The sequence below is a fragment of the Poeciliopsis prolifica genome, unplaced genomic scaffold, assembly GCF_027474105.1.
Source record: "Poeciliopsis prolifica strain line A6 unplaced genomic scaffold, Auburn_PproV2 SCAFFOLD026, whole genome shotgun sequence".
Taxonomy (NCBI): domain Eukaryota; kingdom Metazoa; phylum Chordata; class Actinopteri; order Cyprinodontiformes; family Poeciliidae; genus Poeciliopsis; species Poeciliopsis prolifica.
In genome coordinates, this window is record NW_026562401.1 from 7,375,528 (window position 1) to 7,396,621 (window position 21,094).

At 39.9% G+C, this 21,094-nt stretch overlaps 1 protein-coding gene across 1 annotated transcript in view; it reads left to right on the plus strand.

Annotated features, from left to right (window-relative positions):
• Positions 1–14,101: 14,101 nt before the first annotated feature.
• erfl1 (Ets2 repressor factor like 1) overlaps positions 14,102–21,094 on the plus strand; it is a 46,077-nt gene continuing 39,084 nt past the window's right edge. The window contains exon 1 of the mRNA XM_055047457.1: positions 14,102–14,186. The gene's annotated coding sequence lies outside the window, so the exon portion shown is untranslated. The remainder of the gene's footprint in view (positions 14,187–21,094) is intronic.

The window sequence follows — 21,094 nt, forward strand, 5'->3', positions numbered from 1 at the left end:
TGATCTGCTGAATATTGCAAACAGGAAGATCAGCTTGTCTTCAGCTTCATTACTGCAAACACACTAATTGAAAGCCTTATTTTTTTCCCCTTTGTTTTGCATCGTCTTGGTTTATGTATTTAGGCAGCTTGTAGGCATAGTAATTCTATTCAGGGAGAAAATGACCAGAGACAACCTGAAGTCAACTCATTTGTCAAAGTGTCAAAGTGTGATGTTTTTTCAATATTTCTTGACGCGTATGATAAGACCCAAGGGATTAATATTGAGCTAAACTTCCAAATAGCTAAACTCAGCATTTAAATTCATTGTTACCTTCAAAGCATCAAAACCCTTTTGCGACATGTGTCTGTTTTTTTTAAGTCAGGTTTTGTGAGTACTTTAATTGTTGATCAAAATTTTTGGAGTGACTTCCTAACAGAGTCCTTGTCAGCATGTTACTGTTGTTACCAAGTTGCAATAATTAATTAATTTTCTTATATATATTGCCATAATGTAGTTAAGTTAAATTAGTGGCAGCAATAAGTCTGTTAACCAAAACATTACAATGAAACAGATGACAGCATCGAGCTGAGATATCTGATAGTTTAGCTCTTTGCTGCCCAAAGTGCTTTACAGGAAATCAAATGAAAGAAGTTAAATAGAAAACGTTTCTTAGAAAAGTTAAATGTATCAAACACTTCAAAGCATTGCATAAAAAGACATGAATGTTAAAACGAATATTCATTCCCACATGTCAGTCACTCACCAGCGATCAAACAAACGGTTCATTAGTGAGGTTCTTTGATCGAAAGCTGCAGTAAACAATATTGTTTTCGGTCCTGATCTACTGCCAACAGTTCAGTACATTTCAGGTTTTCAGAGTTTATTCCAGAACTGATGATAGTTAAAAACAAGAGTTTGCTCTGTAGATGTTTGGTGCTCTTTGGTTGATCCAAAAGGCTAAGAAATTTGACTTTCAATATCTTTGTTTAGGTTATTGCATTTGGACAGGACTTATGAGCTAAAAAATCAACTTCCTCTATGTTTATTCTTGATGAAAAGGCTGACCTACAATAACCAAAGAAAAAGATGTTCAGGGAGATTTATTGTTGGAGGACAAATTTTGTAACATTCATGGATTTTTCCTCTCTGTTACTATTGCATTGGGTGAGATGCTACATTTTACCTGGTATTTTATTCACTGCAGAATGACTATAGTGAACATAGCCCATGATTGACACATGTTGTCTACACCCAGATTAAGTGAATTGCTGATTCAAAAGAGAAATTGAATGGAAATTTTGTTTGATTTGGGGAAAACATTGGTCTCCTTCCAGCTCCGTTTTGTATTGTTCATAGCTTGGTTCCCCTGCCAGAAATCCTCCAAACTGGAAGAACTCTGGAGCTCTGAGTACAAGAGACTGACATCTCATAAGTAATTCACACAAAGAGAAAAGAGAAGAAGAGGAATAAAAAAAAAAACAAACTGAACTTCCTCTTAGATATCATCCTCCATGTGGGGCATCTTTTTGTCTACAAGAACCTGAACTCGCATCTAAACTGCATCTTTTATACTGAGATCCCTGCTGGAGAGCCTGAATTTCTCCCTGAATTACCAGCAGGATGATTCCCAGTGCAGTTCTGAAGCTTTTTTTTTGTTCTACGCAGACTTTTTAGTACCCCTGCCGTTTTCACTTCTCCCAAATAAAGCCTTTCCTATTGATGACGATAATGTGCTGATCAATAAGGCAGTTTCAGGCTCATTCTGAGTGACTTCATATCTGCAGCCTCTGTATGAATCGAAGGTCTGCTGCGGGAGAGTTTCCCCTACATTGATTATGCATTAGCTTGGCCAGTTCCGACGCCCAGCCACTTGTTTGCAAACGGTGGTCTATTTCCGAGGTATTCAAACGACCACTAAGCATGCAGAGCTGATATTTATAGAGGCTTTAACAGGTTCATTATAGTCATTGTGGATGGTTCCACGGGGGGTTGGGACGCTCATAAAGGGCCGAGCAGAGTGAGTCCCAATCCACTGAGCATCTGACAGTACAGTCGATGACTCAAATCATTCCTCATCCTCTTTATGGCCACATGGACATTTACAACCGTTATGGGGTTAAAATACAAACACAAACGAATGCAAAGTGTGATCAAGGGTCATTTTGTGTGAAGGCCATTGCACTTGATGATAAATAGAGCTGCCTCAGGGTTCTGGTTGTGCTATGGTTTTAAAGGAAGTAACCAGTGAAATGGGATTATTTGTTATCCTCTGCATAGCTGAAGACCAAAGTCATTAAAACAAAAGGTGATGAAGTAAAAACATGAAGTAGTTTTTAAATATGTCAGATACTTATCAGAATAGTATTGGCATTTGTAAATTAATAGTACCTTTTAAAAGAGTCATAATTGGTGTTCTCTGAAAAGGAGAGACGTGAGTCACTCAAATTTGATTTCTATATCTGTTCTTCTGCAAAAGTCATAAGTGGGTTGTTGTCTGTGCATTAGCATGTCAAATTTATTAAAACAGCACAGAAAAAAGCTGATGTTACAGCGATATGTGGTTTCAGGCATACAGAGATGAATGTTATGGGTTTTTTTTTTTATCTTTGTTCAAACAAAAATTTTGAGGAACATGGTAGAAACTACCTCTGGTAACACCCCTGGTTAAGTATTGGTCAATGCAGTTATCTGTGAAATACAGGAATATTATTAGCAGAAATCAGAAAACATGCAGATGGTTTAGCCATAACTGCACACCAGAATGTGAAAAAGGCATATAGTGGAATAGATTTTCTTTTTTAAGTGTTGTGTCTTTAGATTTTCAAAATAAAACTAAATATTGATGATTTCACCACTTCATTCTGCAAGACATCCATTCTAATTATGCCTGATTCATATTTACCAGGGGAAAGTTTTGAACCTGCTTTGACAAATTGAGTCAAAGTAGTTTTCTGTAATCTGTTAATAAATGTACGAAGAAATGTGGTTGCCTGGTTCCTTCGAATCATCTCCTCTAGTTAGAGATCAGTCAGTTACATTTGATTTGGTTTGTTATTTTTCTTGTAAATTTCAGAAGAATGAACTGGTCCATGTCTGAAACAGCACAGCAATCAATGGAAATAGATTGTAATACAAAGTTTCAGAAAATAGCATGCAATTAAATAATATGAGACTTGAACATTTAAATATTTGTTTTACTCCACAATTCGTCAAAAATACCTAAGACTAAAAACATTACCAGAGTGAAGACAGACTTTTTCCTTTTAGCGCCACATCTTTAGAAGGAGCTTCAAAATATCAATATTTTTATATTTCCCTCTGTTCAGATTCCTCAGGGGTCTGAAACATGTCATTATTATATTTAGACTTTTATTTGTCATGAATTGTCTTGGATTTTAGTTGGTTTGATTTCAAATATTTAGCATCTGCTTTCTGTGAATCTTTTTTAAAAAAAATTTTTTCCGATGTCGATTTTACTTTTTCTCTAGTGTGTGTTTGTGAATATCTGATGATAAGAAGTCCTTTAGAGAAGAGTTGCTGTAACTTGTGATGTATTAGCTGTATAAAAGGTTATTGTTATTAATATTAATGTTATTTATAGTAATAGTATTTACTCTATCGAGAGAAATAAACAGATAAAATGTAGTTTAACTACTGGCATACATGATGCTTTGTTCATGTTTACAAAATGGCAACGGAGTGAGTTGAGCTGAGGTCATCTACCACGCCCACTATATTTTTTATTTTCACTGGCCGAAGATTTCTTTTGACCAGTTGAGCAGTTGCTTTTGTTTGAACTCCGTCTCTCCACTCGTCTCCCCTCCCTTTTTCCAGCCATCTTCTCTATCTTCCACAACAACCACAGCGGTTTTCTCCCTTTGGACTGCATGAACCCTGTTTTGGAATCGCTGACCCCCCTCAGCTCTCTCTCTCCTTTCCCTTTCCCCTCCCGTCTTCCACTTAACCCCATATTTCACAGCTGACATACGGCTAATTTCGCCCTAGTCCTCCGAACAGAGCTCTCTATACCACTCTAGCACGCTTAATTACCCACAATTAAAGCCAAACGCTAACGAGAAAATTGCCCTGTTATGAAATGACTTCAAAAGGAGTGGAATAAGTAGAATGGATTGGAGGAAAAAGTTGGTTGGTAGCCCTTAGGTGGCGGGGAAGAGCTTCACTGCTGTGTTTTTCTCCCTTGGGCCGCCTCTGTGGACGGTGGCAAGCAAAGATCCCACTGGCGTCACCTGAAGCTGTAGACAGCAGTGCTTAACAGAGATATGCAAGTGTTGGTACTGTGAAAGCACAGTTATTTCTTTAATAATGTAGAGGTTAATCTGGGAATGCTGTGTTGTGAAATGGAAAAGACTTTCACTTTGATTTCTTTGATCGCAGCAGTTCACAATCGTGAACATTAAAGATCCACTGTGGAGGATGTGCAACACAATTTCAGCTTCCAGAGGGCACAAACCAACCTAGAGTTCACTGTTTTATTGGTTGATTTACTCTGGTTAGAATATATTTATAGGAGAAAATCAAAAAGATGGTTAAATAACTCACTGTCACATCTTGCAGCACAGTTAGATTCCATGATGTCGCCTTCCTCTGGCTAATACTTATGCACAAATTCATACAGTCTATAGAATTGCTTAATGCACCTTTACTTTACATCTTTCCTGTCTAACTCTACATCTTGCACCATATTTTATGACTTGAAAAGAATAATGTTTCCATGTTGTGTGACCAGTGCATTTTTAGTATGTTCCATAGTATGGTCCATATATATATAAAAAAGGTTATTACCTCTGCAGATCCCTATTTTGGTTGGTTATTACTACAAAGTGTAATCATGTGATGCACTAAAGTAGGTCAAGAATAACTTAACTTTTTCCCTTTAAAGCCAAAAGCATGTGACAAATACAGTCTTCTTGAACTTTGTCACTGTTGGTCACATCATAGCCACGGATTTTATGCAGAAGACCATCACAATGCACAATGCAGATGGTAGTGACATTTAAAGCAGAGAGTAGTAATACAGCAATAAAAAGGCTTTGGATATCTCACAAAGCTCTGTTTAATCCGTAATCTAAAAAAATAAAATGAGTATGACACAATTGCAAACCTGCCAAAACATCGCCATCCACCTAAACTAACATGCTGGGAAATCAGAGCCTTAGCCAAGAAGTCCACAGTAATTCTGCAGAACCCGCAGAAATTCAGGTGTTGACATCATAGTGCTGTGGAAATGTTTTTCTGCAGGGACAGGACAGCTGGTCAGAGTCAATGAAACATTGTCCAGAGCTGAATAAAGGGAAATCCTGGAAGAAAATCAGTTAGAGGCTACAACAGACATGAAGTTGGGGTTGAGATTCCACTTTCAGCAGAACAATGACCCTAAGCATATTAAATTATATGTTGAAATGCCCCAGTTAAAGTCCAGACATAAATTCAATAGTGCCAAGGCTTTAAAATTGATGTTCACAAGTGCTTTCCATCTAATCTGTCTGATGCTGAGCTATTTTGAAAAGATGAATATGCCAATCAGTCTCTAGATGTGCAAGGCCTCTTAGAGACATGAAACAAGAATCAGGCCATTGAAAGGCAACCAACACAAAGGAAGGACAGCAACATATTGATGAACAATTTAAAAGGGGGGTATTAAGTATTTTTCAGGCACACAGTGCTAGTTTATAGCACAATCGAGTAACTTTGTTACCTTTGTTGTTATGAAAATACTGTGTATTTCAAAAACGACTTTAAAAAATTTGACTTTGCATAATAGCCATTTCTGAGGCCTTTAAATTTGCTTCTGTCTCTTCCAAAACCTCCAACCCTTTCTGACACTCCTTCTTCTCGTTAAGCTTTAGCAGACATGCAGTTCCACCAGGTTTCTGCGAACTGTTGCAGACTCTAGTCTGGTGGAGCTGTGAGGGGGAAACACAGGAAAAGGGAGCTCTGTGAGGCAGAAGCTTGACTGAACTGAAGCTACAAGGAGGAGTTTTGGGCAAATAGGCGGCATTTAATATGAACAGGTGTTAAGACACCCCTGAATGGCCACCAGTGGAGATTCAAGAATTTCTCAAACATGCATGTGAGGTACACTCTGCACAGGTCACTAGTCCAACACAGTAAAAGTGTTATTTTTATTTATTTATTCTTTGCAGTCAGTTCATTTTTAAAAGCCTTTTGGTCAACTGGCCTAATTTTAGCATCTGTAAAAAAAATGCTTTAAAACTATCTTTAAACAAGCAAGTTTATATTTTGCGACGTATTGCTTTCTAATGTTTGTAATTTGTTTTTGTCAGGCTGTAGTGATAAAACAAAATACTAGATTGCTGCTGGATGGTGAAGCTAGAATAAATACTTCAAATTACTATAATCTTGAGAAGGTTCCTCACAGAATGACTGCATGTATGATAATAATAAAACTGCTAAAATCGCTTTACAGCTGCTCATCTGAACTGAGGGATCAGGCTGCTTCTCCATCCCTAACCACAGAGCCCATTTCTGTTCCAGAGACGTCCACACCATCAACAACCCCCCAATCCAATCTGCACTTGGCAAAATGAAACAAATAACCAGTAATTCAGATTATTTATGTCCAGTTTACACCTCACCTTTGAGGAGGAGGAAAAAGTGAGCTATATGGTCTATGGATAATTGGAACAGTGGTAGTAATAAGTGCAGCAGCTACAGTGATAACAATTAGATTTGATTTCATTTGAGAATGCCTCCACAGCTGCTCCCCACTCACCCCCTTTAAGCCCCCTTCTCCCCTTCTTGCCTCCCTTCCCCCTCGCCCCTCTCCCCCTAGATTAAAGTGGGTGTGTTAATTCCGTGGTGTAGCGATCGAACAGCTCTGGCAACAATGGGAAATGGGCTATTGATCAGAACAGCTCAGATTAAGACTAGGCACTGGAGCTCTTTCTTGCTCTCTTTCCCTTCCTTTTCTCTCCATTTCCCACCTTCCACTGCCTGTCTTCCTGTCTGTCCTGCTTGTGTCACCCCCCTCACTTTGCCCCCTGATGCACACACTCTCCAGTCTTTTGTCTTCGGCCCTCAAACCAGTGGAAAGTGCTTAAGAGTCCATGAGGAATTCCCTTTCTTCCTCCTATGTCTTTAATTTTGAGTAAGAAGTATCTTCTTTAATATTTTTGTGCCAAAAGAAAGCAGCAAAACGGGAAGCACATACAGGAGCCTCATCTTGAAATATCATCCATTGAGTTTTCTCCCTTTAACAGCTTTCTGTGCTTCAATGTGACATCGACTCGTGGTAGATTTCATATCAGTCCGTCACAAAGAGGGGCCCCCGCCTTTTGTTGTGCCACAATTAAAATCTGCCCCATCAAAACGGCTCGTGTCCCCAAATGAGCTGTCACGCTCGCGCCGCAGGACGGAACACATTGAGTTTGCATTGAACAGACATAAAACCCGGCAAATGTGAGGAGACAGCAAATCCATAGAGTGAAAAGTGAGCTAGGAATCCTCTCCTCTACTTATATTAATTAACTCAGTCGATGGGGATGTGATAGGTCAGTTTTTCATCCTCTTTCAGGCGCCTCCCTGCTTTGTCACATATACCTCCCAGGTGTCGGGTTGTGGGTCGGGGGGTGGGGGGCGGGGGGGGGGGGGGCTCTCAGACGCTCCAGCTGCTGTGCAGAAATCAGCAGGGGAGGATTGAAAAACGAAAAAAAAAATTTAGTCGGGCGTGTTTTCCCTTTTCAGATTCAGAGGACGACGAACAGCTGCAAATGAAAGCATAAATACTGACAGAGACCAGCAGCACACAAATACACAAACAGAAAGCCATGTTTGCATCAATATTGCCACGAGCCTCAGGGGACTCCAAGTATTGGCAAAGCTTTCATCTGCTATGTGTGTGAGTGTCTGATATTCAATGCTCAAAGCCCTCAAGACTGACACACATCAAGAAAAGAAATAAAACACAGTTGTATATGCACTCATGGACTGGACTCACGGTTGCGCGACTTGAATCTAAACACCAGAGCAAAAGTGGAGTTTGGAACAGATGGAGGCACCAGTTCAGGAGGTTAACAAGCAGTGATAGACGACTGGAATCAGAAGTCGGCACTAGAGGGCAATAAAGAGGTGCAGGAGCTGTTGTATGAATATGTGATTGTGTTGGGTGCTTGGCTTTGACCATGAACATGAGCATGCAGAACTGGTAAACCTTCTCTAGCTCTATGCGTTTTTCTCTCAGATCTGTTGTCTATCATAGTTCACAGCAAAACTGCAGTTTTATTGAGGACAACATCAGATTGACCAAAGGGAAACACTCAAGATTGAGATTTTCTAGCATTTTCAAGGGCAAGCTGATAATACCATCTTATTACTACTCTACACTGTTTGGTGATTCTAACGCATATGGCACACAGAGCAAGTCCCTTTCCTCTGCTGCTTGATACATTCCTACAACAAAGCCACAAAAGATGTGCAACGTAACAGACCCACTAAATAATTTAAACTAAGATCTTCACTTTGCTTAAACTGAGACATGTTGGCTGAATTTGACAAATAATCAGAGCCCATTTCAAGGCAAACTTCTACTATATTGACTTCTTCAATTGCTCTGCTCTTCATAAATCACTAACTTAAGTTGTAATATCCAGCTTACATGTGAGCTTTCAAAATTCAACCGAAAGAGGCATGGAGTGGAACTTTGAAGGCTCAAAATGGAGAGTCATGAATAAAATCAGTGTTGGACATCTACAATACTGAAGTGCTAAAAACACTGGTGGTGTGGTACTGGTACATTTGTGATTTAAATACCAGCTGGTCACACTGACAGACTGTAAACGTGGCAACATACCCTTGAGTCTCATAGCCATTTATCCCTTGCAGAACTTAGATGACATGAAGTTGTGACTTCCTTGCTTTAACCTCACAATGTCACCTTAGACCTGTCAGAAAACTTAAGGTGCTGGTCTTAGGAGTTTTGCTGAGCATCACCAAGGTTTATCCCAAAGGAACCAAGGTTTATCCCAAAGGAAGCAAACTGAGTAAAACCTTTCAACTCAGAGTCACACTCTGAAATAAAGGTAGAGCTCTGAAAGCCCATAAAACAGAATTTCCATAAACTACTAAAAGACTTTGATTTTTGTACTCCTTCAAATTAATTTAAGACCAGAAATTGAGGACACAAGAGCACTCTATATTTCTTAAAACAAGTTGATGAAATGTGCTTGTAAAGATTAAATACAAACATGACAGCAATGTAATGGTTCATGTAATAGTGTACTCATAAACTTCTTTAAAATGTTTTGATTGCAGTTGTTTTAAATGTTTCTTGGCAGGCAGTGTTGATGCAACGTTTTAATAAAAAATAAATAAAACATGCTAAGAAAACTATGTATCCCAGTTGAATCATATGGTCTTGTGATCTTGCAATCAATTAAAAATAATAAATAAAAAAATCTGAACTATGCCTTTAACTGTTATAGTTACCTCATTAAGTTTAAAGCACAGAGTGTACAGATGCAGATATGAAAAAAACAAAAAAAAAAACAAATCTGCAACATGTAAGAGACATTGTTGGTGATGTAGTAGGCGTTGGTCAGATTGTCCCTGCCTTGGGTCGGCTCTGCATCTGCAAAAGTAAAACAAAAATGCAAATGAAAAGAAAAAAAAGAAGCAGGCCGACTCTTCCGCCACTAAAATCGACTCCACCCTTAACAAACTTTAATTATTCAATTGATCCTCTATCAGTAAGTTAATAATCAATTAAGTAAACCAATGGAATTCACTTGGGTGCAGACAGCCGGTGTCCATGACAATGGGATCAAGAGAAGAGGCGATGGAGGAGAAGGAGGGATTAAACTGGATGCTCACCTCTGAAGCTTGGCATATTTAGGTTTGGCGATGGACTGAGATCACATTCTTGTAAAATTAGCATTTCATGAGCTAAAAACAGTCATGGGAGTCAAGTCACAACTTTTGTCTAACCTGATTTTAAAAAGGACAGTTCAAAATTAGGTCCTAGTAAAAAGCTTTACAATGTAATATGAAGCCGGAACTGGATAAATGTTGGTAGCTTGCCTTATCTTTCTAATATGATCCAAGAAAAAGAAAGACAATCAGAGATATAATTCTTGTTTAAGGCAGTCAGGACACAAAATCCCATTGCACTTGAACTCCACAAAGTGACCTCCTTTATTGCTTGTTTGGGGGGGAAATTGGCAGTAGAGTCAAACTGATGAACTTTTTGATGGGCAGCACTAAGTTTTTCTTGAGAGAGCATGCAAAGCGGCTCTGGCTGGAGCCACGGAAAGGCTCGTCTTGTGGCAGCAAAGCACAGAAAGCGCTCAGAGTCGCAAAACGGAGCACAGCGCACTCACAGCCCGCTCACAAACCTCAGACTTGAGACACAAGGAGCGGAAACGGGTCGAATCCTACTTCAAATTCTCTTTCCTCTCGGCTTGTCGACCGGGGAAAACAAACCGACCTGAGGCGCGGCGAATGGGGATTTACTAATTAACTACTTGCACACACACTCATACACACACGGAGAGAGAGAGAAAGAGAGAGAGAGAGAGAGAGAGAGAGGGAGATGCACACCTCCTGTTCTCCCTCCTCCTCCCCCTCCTTCTGCTCGCCTCCCCGGGTTCAGGTTGGTAGTTGAGCTGCCTCTCCTCCGTGTCTCGGTGCGCCGTCAGAGTGGATGCGCTTGGATTGACTGTGTGCGCTTCAGCCGGTGAGAAGATCACTTCCTAAAAACAAACAAACAAACTAAATCTGAAGGTATGTTTTGTTCATAATACTGATGATGTTGGTTTCATTTTGTTGGCTGACTCACGTCTGTTTTAGACTGATGGAAAAAAGAAGAAGAAGTTGTCTGCGCGTTAGCTCCAAAGTCTTCAGTGATGAAATTATTTCGCTTATTTTTCGCTAGAATATAACTTTCCCTTGTTTACATGGACGCTGTTTTCAGGAACAAAAAAAAGTTGAACCGCGCGTGGCATTTTCTTTCTTTCTTCTTTTTTTTTTTTTTGGTTGCAGTTGTTTTGTTTTTGGAAGAAATGGAAACAGGTTTCTGTGCGCGCACCGCGGGGGGTGGTGGTGGTGGTGGGGGATTTTGCTCTTTAAAGTCTGTAAGCAGGTGGGGAAAGTCTCGGCTCCACACGCGTTCAGCTGTCTGCGTTGGCCCGGATTAGCCTTTAAATGTCTCTATTTGTTAAGGCGTCTCGCTCTCACCTCCACGCGGCCGTATCAATCAGTCAATTAAACAGGCATTCACGCGGCGAGCTGCACGGCGCCGCTGGAGCCGGCGCACATCTCTCACTCCCTCTCTCTCCCGTTAATGAGCGCTGCCCATTTGGCTCACGGAGAGTATTCATGGGTGAGTTTGGATATTCATGAGGCCCGCGTTGCGCTTTCGCGTCCACTAATTTCATTAATTAGCTTATGATTATTTATTCATCACTTTTTTTTTTTATGTTCGTTTTGTGATTTAACATTAGAGTCGGGTTCAAGTTCAATCGCCTGTCTCCAACGTGCAGACTTTTTTCGGAATGTCTACGACATTTTTTTTTTTTTTTTCCAAGTTTCTTCTCGCAGATTTCTCCCAAATTTCTCCCAGCAGAGGTTTTCTTTCTGGGATCAAATGTCAATGTGAGTCCTTTGCAAAGGACGAGGCTGAAGTTTACAAGTTTACTCCCGCAGAAATGAAGCCAATAATTTTTTATTTTATTTATTTTTGGCTGAGCTTGTGTTGGTATCCAGACTCGCCTGGGAGTTTGTGGGCACATCGATAACACTTCGCAGTCAAGCTTTAAAAACATATTTGGAATAATCTTTATTTGATTTCGCAGGTTTCACGAGTTTTTATTTATTTATTTATTCATTATTTATTTATTTTCTGTCTCTTTTTTAAGGTGTTTGCCCCCCCCCCCCTCTCTCCTTCAAGTTTTGATGCATATTTATGCGCGCCATGGGTGTAGTCCCATCAATTATTTGTGCCGGTATATTTCCAGATAAACAGTGTTTGTAAATCGATACATGCATGTAACTATTGCAGATTAAGAGATCGATCAATGGATCCACCCGAAGACCAGAAGTACAGCCAATCCGTGCGCGTGCGCGTGTCGGCGTGTGTGTGTGTGTGTGTGTGTGTTTTTATTCACAGCTGACTTCAAGAAACATCAGCCATGCAAAAAAAAAAAAAGCGCGCGTGCATGACGGTGCGCCTATGACTAAAAACAAGATATACACAAATTGAAAAGTTAATTTGATTTATGTCTTTTACGTACCAGACGAATCCAATTATTATTATTATTATTATTATTATTATTATTATTATTATTATTATTGGTTGTGTGTCAAATATAAGGATGGATTGTAGATTAATCAAACACGTTTTTATTACATTAATATATGGATCCGCGCAACTTTCTTCGAGTTTCATTTTTGAACATCATTATTCATTTGTTCATGCTTACAGATGTTTGGCTTTTTATTCCAGACTCTTGGTCTGTGATTCAGTCACGAGCATCAGTCTGTGTTTCTGGTTGATGTTTTAGTTTAGTGTGTGTTCAGTCTCAGGCCAACATGTTGAGCTTCCTCTTTCCGGTGGAGCTCGTGGACTGTTTTTTTTTTTTTTTTTTTTTTCAGCTTAATTGTTCCGCTCTGTTGCCACTGAAGGAGGGTGAATTAGCCTACGACATTTAATTGCATTTCAGGAAACGCATTTCCATATTAGATCTTTCACCTTTTCAGGGTCGGAATTTAACTCATCAACTCGTCCGCATTACTTTGATATCCAACTTTTTTTAATGCAAATAAATAATTGTAGACAGTGATTCACACGATGTGTGGCTGCTATACAGAAAATTATTATTATTATTATTATTATTATTATTATTATTATTATTATTATTATTATGAAACTAACGACTTCTGACAAAAAGGCTAAATTCCGCCTTTTCCGATTATTTTTATTTTATTTGAATTTTCAATTTTTAATTAGTTAAATTTTTTTGTTTTTTTTTTAGGCCCAGTAAAATGCTTTATGTTTTTTTCCCCCCACTTTCTTAATTTTGAAGAACTTTTCTGGTTTCTCGGCCTCCATAACTTCCGCAAATCACAAAATAAATACAACGCGGTCGGTTTTTGTGCTGTTTAACTAAACTCCACTGTATGTTTGTTGTTACTCATTTATCTTTTTTTCGAGATACTGGTAAAACACATTCAGGACACGTACATCTGTGAATCAAACTTTCATATCTGCTATTTATTTGTTGAGTTCTTAAGACTTTCTCCATCAGTTGCAGTTGTGAAAAAAATCAGGAATTTTTACCCCTAAATTCCCCCCCTCCAAAAAAATGCTCTCATCCTTAATGTGTTGTCATCTGGAAAGCAATTTCGTATGATCAAAGTACAGCTAGTTAGTGTGGTCAATATCCTTTCCAGCAAGTTTCACATATATCGATAACAAGACGGCGGAGCCTCCCGCCGTGCTGCATTCAGGTTCCCTCTCTCTCCGCTCCGTGCAGAAAACCCGGAGAGTATCAGCGCTTAAAGGGAAGAGATAACTTTATATTCATTTGAACATGGAAATATGACTCCCCGAAGGAAGTAAAATTTGAATTCTGTTTGCATTCGGATTGGGTAATTCGTGAAAAAGTATGGAGCCTCCAAAAGACGCGTCAAGCAATTAGTGCCAGTGATCATCATTTGAAGCTTATAGTGTCATGTGTTGGTCCTCCTCGCTGCCCCTTTACTGTATGACACTAAGAGTCAATAAAGCGATTGATCTGTGGTCTGTGAGGCAGCAGGGATCCTGCGGGAAAACGTCAGAACACAAGTTTTAGTATCGGCCCGACTCATCTGGGCCGAAGCGGCGCAACTCCCCAAATGCTTCTTCATCATTTGATCTAAATTCCATGAATTTCTATAATAAAAACAACAAGAAAAAAATGCAAAATGCATTTGCAAATGTTTGTCAGATAAACACCCATGTAGGTAGTAGTTTTTTTTTTTTAAATTGTCTATATATATACATATATTTGCATGTTTGGGTTTTAGTGACGCCTCCGTGCAGTGCGACAGCGGCGCTCTCCCCTCGTCTCCTCCCTCCTCCCGGATCGGACGACCCGCAGCGGCGCGCAGACTCCAGCCCAGACCGGGAGAAGGTGATCGAGCTTCGGCCTCAGGTGCATCTCTGAGGCGGGGCGACGCGGAAGGTCCAGGTGGGCGATTCCTTCTTTTTTCTATTGTCCGCTCGTGTCAGTGCTTCCATATCATTTTAAAAGTGCAGAATTAATTGCATCGCAAAAGTTTTAGTGCTAAAATGACGAAGCTCACGGACACAAATGATCTAATAAGTTCCGTGTTTTATTTTTATGATGAAGTTGTTGTTAAACGGCTGTGCTGTAAAACTGACAGCCGTAAAACCTTTTTTAGTGCTGGATAAACTAACATAACTTTGTGGCCTCATTGCTGAATAAAAACAAACCGCCATAAATGTTCTATTTATATTTCCCAAAATGCTTTGCAAATCTATGATGTAACCACATAAGCATACAGCAGTTTTACTGTCCAAAGCGATATTTCTGTCCACGGGCTGCACAGGCTTTTCACTGTTAGAATAATCAAAATCACAGTGTATTAAATTGTTTATTGTTAAAATGTTAATTGGAAATTGCAACAATTATCCAGTAGTGTCTGAATTTTAGTTTTGCAGTTATGTTATTGTTGAACCGTTTCACAGTATGGACATCTGTAATACAAAACTACAATAAAACTGTTATCAACATGTTTAATAAACTGAAAAGCTACCATAAATTATTACTGCAATCCAGCGTAAATCAACAAGAGCATGACATAAACATATAACTTGCTGGTAAAAATAGCTGTATATGTTTTTTTTTTCCAACGGTCAAAAATGATGAGATTATCATTTACAATAAAAACAGCAAAATGTTTAGAGTGGACACAAAAATAAAGTGTTATTTCAAAATGTGCCGATTTTGGTTGGTATAGATTAATACAATTTAAGATTCAAGCTAATACTGTAGATTTGAAACACATTATACCAGTTTGATGCCACAACATAAAAAAATACATATTAGTTAAACTTTTTAGACACTCCAGCTCTTTTTTTTTGAAAAAGGAGTGAACAAAATCTGTCTGCGCATAATCAAAGATTTTCTCAGCAACATTTTTAGACCAAATTCTAGATTTTCTTTGAGCCAGCCAAGGCTCGGACGTCTCCCTAAGCTCCTCTTTGCCTCCCCCAACTCTTCCTGTCTGATATTAGCCCCCTGGCTCGCCTTAAAATGTGCGTTTCATTATTTAGGATTCAGTTCTGTTTGCCAGTGTAGACACACTTGTACCTGTTACATCTCAAGCCTATAGGGCAACTGAAGGACTCCTCTGTATCTTTTCCACCACTTTCTCACCTCCTCCCCTCTTCTGTCATCCCTCACTATACCGCACCTGGTAACTACAAACTTGTACACAATAATAACAGCCGCATGTACCTATCTATCTCTCTATCTAGCCTGTCGGCAGTTAGTGGAGTGGCTGAGAGACTTGCAGGCGTGAAAGGTCAGTTAATCAATGGCTCACAATTTGACAAATCCCAGCGACTCTTATCATCCTCACGGGTGTTTAGGGGCCAAAAGGAGGACCACCGAGATAAATGCTTAATCCTGGCCGCTCAGAGAGGAGCGAAAGAGAACAAGCGGGTAAGCAGATGGGCATGCAGAGAGGTTGGGAGAAGCAGGGAGGTGAGGAGGGGGTTGTTTGGAGGAGTAGGTGAGCAAAGAAAAGTAAAAGCAGCAAAGAAGGAGATGTAAAAGTGACTCCATTGCACAACTGGAAGGTGAACAAATGCGCCTGTATTTGGAAGATGTCAGCCCACTGCTTTCGTCTGTCACGTTCAAAAAGAAGCACGCGACTTTGCGGCTCTCAGATCACTAGGCTTGCCTGGGGCTGGACAGGCCATGCACATGCCTTCTGGGCTGACGTACAAATCCGCTTCAGTCTTAGTCATGGGTTTGACACGATGTGTAAAGTTGAGAAAAACCTGAGGAAAACAAAGGTGTATGAGTGCCTGAATTCTCCCGTGGCATGTTAGCTCGCCTGCAGCAGTGTGCAACCAAGAGGAAAATGAGCTTTTGTCCACAAGGCTGGCCCTTTTCTTCCCTCTATTTTTCAAGCTGCAGGGGTTTGGAAGGTGGCAAACTCTCTCTGCCCTGTACCCTTGACAAAGATCACCTCAGTGTGACATCGGATCAGTTGTTTTTTTTACCCCACTGAATTGTTTGTGGTTTTTAATCTTTTCTAGCTGTTTCATCATGTCTAACATAAACTTAGGTAAATGCTCAAATCTAAACACTGAATATGTTTTCCGGCTTTCTCAGGTTGACCAAACCATTGCTTTACTTAGTCTAGAATAATACATTGTACATGTAATATTATTTTGTTGGCTAATTGGTCATATTACCATTGAATATAAAGGAAGATCTTAAAACTTATGGCTTTATAGCCCATTTTATCAACTATAAAAGAATTTCTGCTATATTCAGAAATAATAGATGCAATTCTGTAGTTTTTTTCTCTTTGTAGTCATATTACTTATTTATAAATAATATGACAGACAGTGCTGGTCCAAGTCAAATGCGAAGTAAGTTGCTGGATAGGGCCTCCTGTCCAGCAGGGGGCTTAATAACGCACAAACATATATATATATAAAAACTAGCCTACTTTCATATTTTCCTAAAGACTTAGGAATAGCACATTTTTCAGAAATGTAAAATATTTCTCAAAATTTGTTTAGGATTTGTAAAAATTGGTAAATTATTGACATGTATTTTTGCAGAGAAATGTATGTGTAGATTACAGTTAAGATGGTTCTAATTTAGTTTGTTCATGTCTTCTGTTTGTGTCTGTGCTGAAGTTACATTTCATCCAAACTGTAGCCACAAACTAAGCATCAACTACATAAAAATTAGCCAATTATTTCCAACTCGACACTGAAACGTAATAGTCCACGAATGACTGCCAAACAGTAAGCCACAATTTATTCATTTATGTTGGTTTAAATATTATATATACTACAACCAGGATCCAAAATCTAATTTGGATTAAGTCCCCATGCCCACTTGAACTGGCATTGCTCAGACAGAAGGCAATGTTATCTTGTTGTTTGTTCAACCAAATTTTGAGGAATTGAGTTTGCATGCATGCATTGAGATTTCATCTGAGCTCTTTCTTTAGAAGAGAATCTGGCACACCTTGAGTGTCCTTTATCGCCGTCTCAATACAAATCCAATGTAATTCAATTGAGATAAGTTGAATTGGCATGACAGCAGATCTCTAGTATTGCCAAACCACTTAGGAGGCAATGACAGGACCGCGTCGATGCATACTGACACATACACAACACCGACCGACCTCGAAGTGAACCTGAGACGCACTCACAGATGAAGCTCTAAGTCGGTGACGAGCCAAGTCAAAGACATTTTGGGAAAGTAATCTCAGGAACATAGAAGTTGAAGGTTTTTTGAAGAATATGAAGCAAAGAGGAAAAATCTGATGAAAGGAAGTGGATGGAGAGAGGAGGATTGGGATAGAGGAATTGAAAAAACAGAATGAGGCACCGGTGCCTCCAAAAAGTTTTTTAGGGAGCATCCAGTTGTTGCCCACTAATAACTTTGGGTTGCCAGGCCAAAAACAAAAAAACGGAATAGAATTTTAGAATACTGTTTTGATGTATACAATGGCATTCAATGAAAGCCAAAAATGTCACAACTTATTGAAACATTTGTTCATTTATTGAAAGATGTTTGCAGTGTCGGACTGGGGCGAGTGGGGCTGCCTCCTTGGTAGCATGGAAAGAAGTTAGAGGAAGAATGAGACCATAGACTGAAAAAGAAGAGCAGAAAAGATAAAGAGACTAAAGAGGGGCAGGTTCAGAGGGGGATAAAATGTATAAGAGTGATGTATGAGAAGAGAGAAAAGGAAGAGATTTACTACAAGAGAGATTAAGTCAAGTTGTCCCCGGTCAGTCATTAATCCGATTTAAGCGCAATTAAGGTGAGACTGATTCCTTCCTAGAGAGAAAGAAATAGATGGAGAGGCTGTAAAGAGGGAGAAGGGTGAGAGGGGTTGGAGGTGGGAGACAGGAATTGTAGACGAGGATGGAGTGATTGAAAGAGAAAAGTGGGAAAATGAAAACAGGTGTCTGAACTCAGAGAGGCTGTAAAGTGGGCAAATTAGAGACAGTGTGATGCAAACAGACTCCTGATGAAACATTTTAATCTGTGCATTTGATCAGAGGTTTGATATTTTGAAAATACAGGTGGATATTTTGCAAACTCTTTATCAAACATGTTTGCTGGAGTTACTATAAGAAATCGGCTATTGGCCAAAATTGGCTGATTTTCAACTTGGCTGGTCTTAACTTATGATCTCATCAAGAAAAACAAACAAACAAAAAAACCTCACCTTTGAGTGTTTGTGAAATCACTGTACTGTACTAGAAACCACACTCTTCTGTGTGGAAGTTTTTTCCAGAAGGAAGAAGACTCTAAATTAGCTATTTTCAGAGTAAGTGAGATGAGAACCTTAATTGTCAAATCTGAGCTACTGAAATGGGAACTTAATTGTCTATGTAGACATGATTGCAAAGTGTTCACAGTGGTCATTCAAAATGGAGTGTGGCTTTCGTAGATAAGAAAGTTCAATGTAATATAGTAAAGATCAAAATCAGGGATTTCAAACTTAAGGCAGTTTTTAAAATGAGGTCATTAAAGGTACTCTGCTGAACTTAATGACTATTTGAGGAGGTAATTCAGCAATTAGATTCAAGGGAGCTGAAGCATTTGCTCCCTATTTATATTTTCTAATGCTAATCATGCTAATTGCCAATAAAAGATTCTCAGAACAGATAAAAATTGAAACTGACATTTTTTTTCATGTTTTAAAATACAACATGTTTTTGTTTGTTTGCCATCGACATTTAACAAGATTCTGATAGTATTGAATACTCAAGAAAGCTGAAAGGAAATGTTTTGAACTTTTAATTGTGGCTCTTAAAAAGACATTGGATTAGGCAGAAATTGGTATGAAATTGGTCAAAATAACTGATCAGTGCATATTTGCCAATGTTAATAATTTACACAGAATGCACCTAACACTATCTTATTCCCCTTACGGCAACTAACCAGTTTGTTGTTTCTGCTATTAGTGACATTAATCATGTGACTGTGGACTGAAGCTGTAAAGATTAGCTTGAAATGGTAGTGGCTGTTTTTCTGTAGCTTCAGGAGTCAATAAGGAGCAGAAAGAACACAAAAGAGCAAAGAATGAATCTTTTTTGAATAGAAGTGTAAGGAAAGTAATGCAGAGCATCCCTCCTCCTCTTGTGTTTGCAACATACCCCTGCTCTGTTTGTTCTAGATGTGTATCAGGGGTCTCGGGGTCGACAGAAGGGTCCCTCCACTGCTGTAGCATTTCTGTGTCTATTGAGAGATGGTGGTCCCGATAGCTCGGCCCATCTGACACGTACACAACGGTACATAAATCAAACGCACGCTGGCTCCATTTATCTCCTGCTCGAGAAGCATGGCAAAAGCGACCAACTCTGCATAGAGTCAACGTGAGTCAGGTCTTGTTAAGTGGGGAAAGTAATGCTTAGTTGAAAAGGGTTTGTTTGTGTTTCTGCCGTCTCTATTGTTCGGGGTTTCTTCCAGTGTTTGTGCTTCTTTTGTTTGATAGTGTGCAGCTTGCTCTCAGCTACAGACATAATTGCTGCCCCCACATGTAACTGCATGTTATTACAAAGCTTGTTAGGGCAAAGAATGGGGCAAATTGACAGCTTGGGTCATAGATTTTGTTTGCAACATTTTCAGCTTTTTCATGGAAATGGCTTTGCATTGTTTTGATTGACTTACTTGCCCTTTTCAAAGCATTTCCCCATTATTTGGCAAGAGGCTTTATATCTGCACTTTTTGTTGCGTCATTTTTTGGACACTCTGTTAAAGATTATCTCATTGTTTTTTCTCTGGCACATCATCATGACTCCCAGATTGAGAGGCCATTTGGCTGCTGTTGACAGGAGGGAGCAGCTATTGACAGAGCCCTGCCGGGGAGGCGTGTCTCCGGCCCTGCGTCCAAAGCGTTTGTGGCGTTTAATACACTGTAACAGAGGTCCTCACAGCCATCGCCCTGCATGCTGCTGCCATAGGGATCAATATGCACTGGGTTAGGAAGAAATGGACCATCTGATGCACACACAGAAAGGAGGGGTTTAGAGAAAATGAGTGGGAGAGACAGAACCAGTGAGATGGAGTGGGGGTACCAAGAGGTTTAAAAGGAAAAAGAGAGGAGCAGACTTGGAAAATGGGGAGATGGCGCGACCAAGAGCAGCAAAGAAGGAAGAAAAAAGGGAAATGATTAGAGGGATAGTTGAGGCAGAGAGCTGCTCTGCACAGAGATAGATAGCAGGGGAGAGAAGTCGTCAGTGGTTGAAAGAGATGTTCGGCTGGGAGAGAAAACAGATTGGAGTGAACGGGGATAGACTCTGAAGAAGAGGAAGACTTCAGACACCAGGGAGGATACACACAGGAAAGGAAAAAAGACATAAGGGAAGAGTGGGAGATAGGAACGGAGAGGGGAGTAGAAGAAAGAAAAAACAGAGAGAAGGGGGAGCAAGACAGGAATGGGGAGGAAAGGAGAAGAAGGGGGGTAAAATTTCCATCAGGTTTTCAATTGGGGCGGATCAATAGTGTATTAGAGCTCACCTTGACCCCGTTCCCCCCCCTCCCTCCACACACACTTCTCGCCGGCCCAGCACACAGTCCAAGCTACTCTCCCTCACAGCAGGGGACAGAGAGGGGGAGAGATTGCATTACGGCCTCTCCTTCGTGGACCAAAGTGGCAGAAAATGGCACAATAAAAGCAAGAGCGGCCAGAAAGAGAAAGGAGGAAAACTAAGTCGCGGCAGGCAGAAACAGAGAAAGTGGGAGACGGGGAGTGAGAGGGAGCAGAACGAGAAAGCAGCGGGTGTTGTCACACTTGTTTGGTAGGATCTTTCTGAGCGGGGAAGATACTTGTTGTTGTTGGGCGCCTTGTTGTGTGCATGACTTGA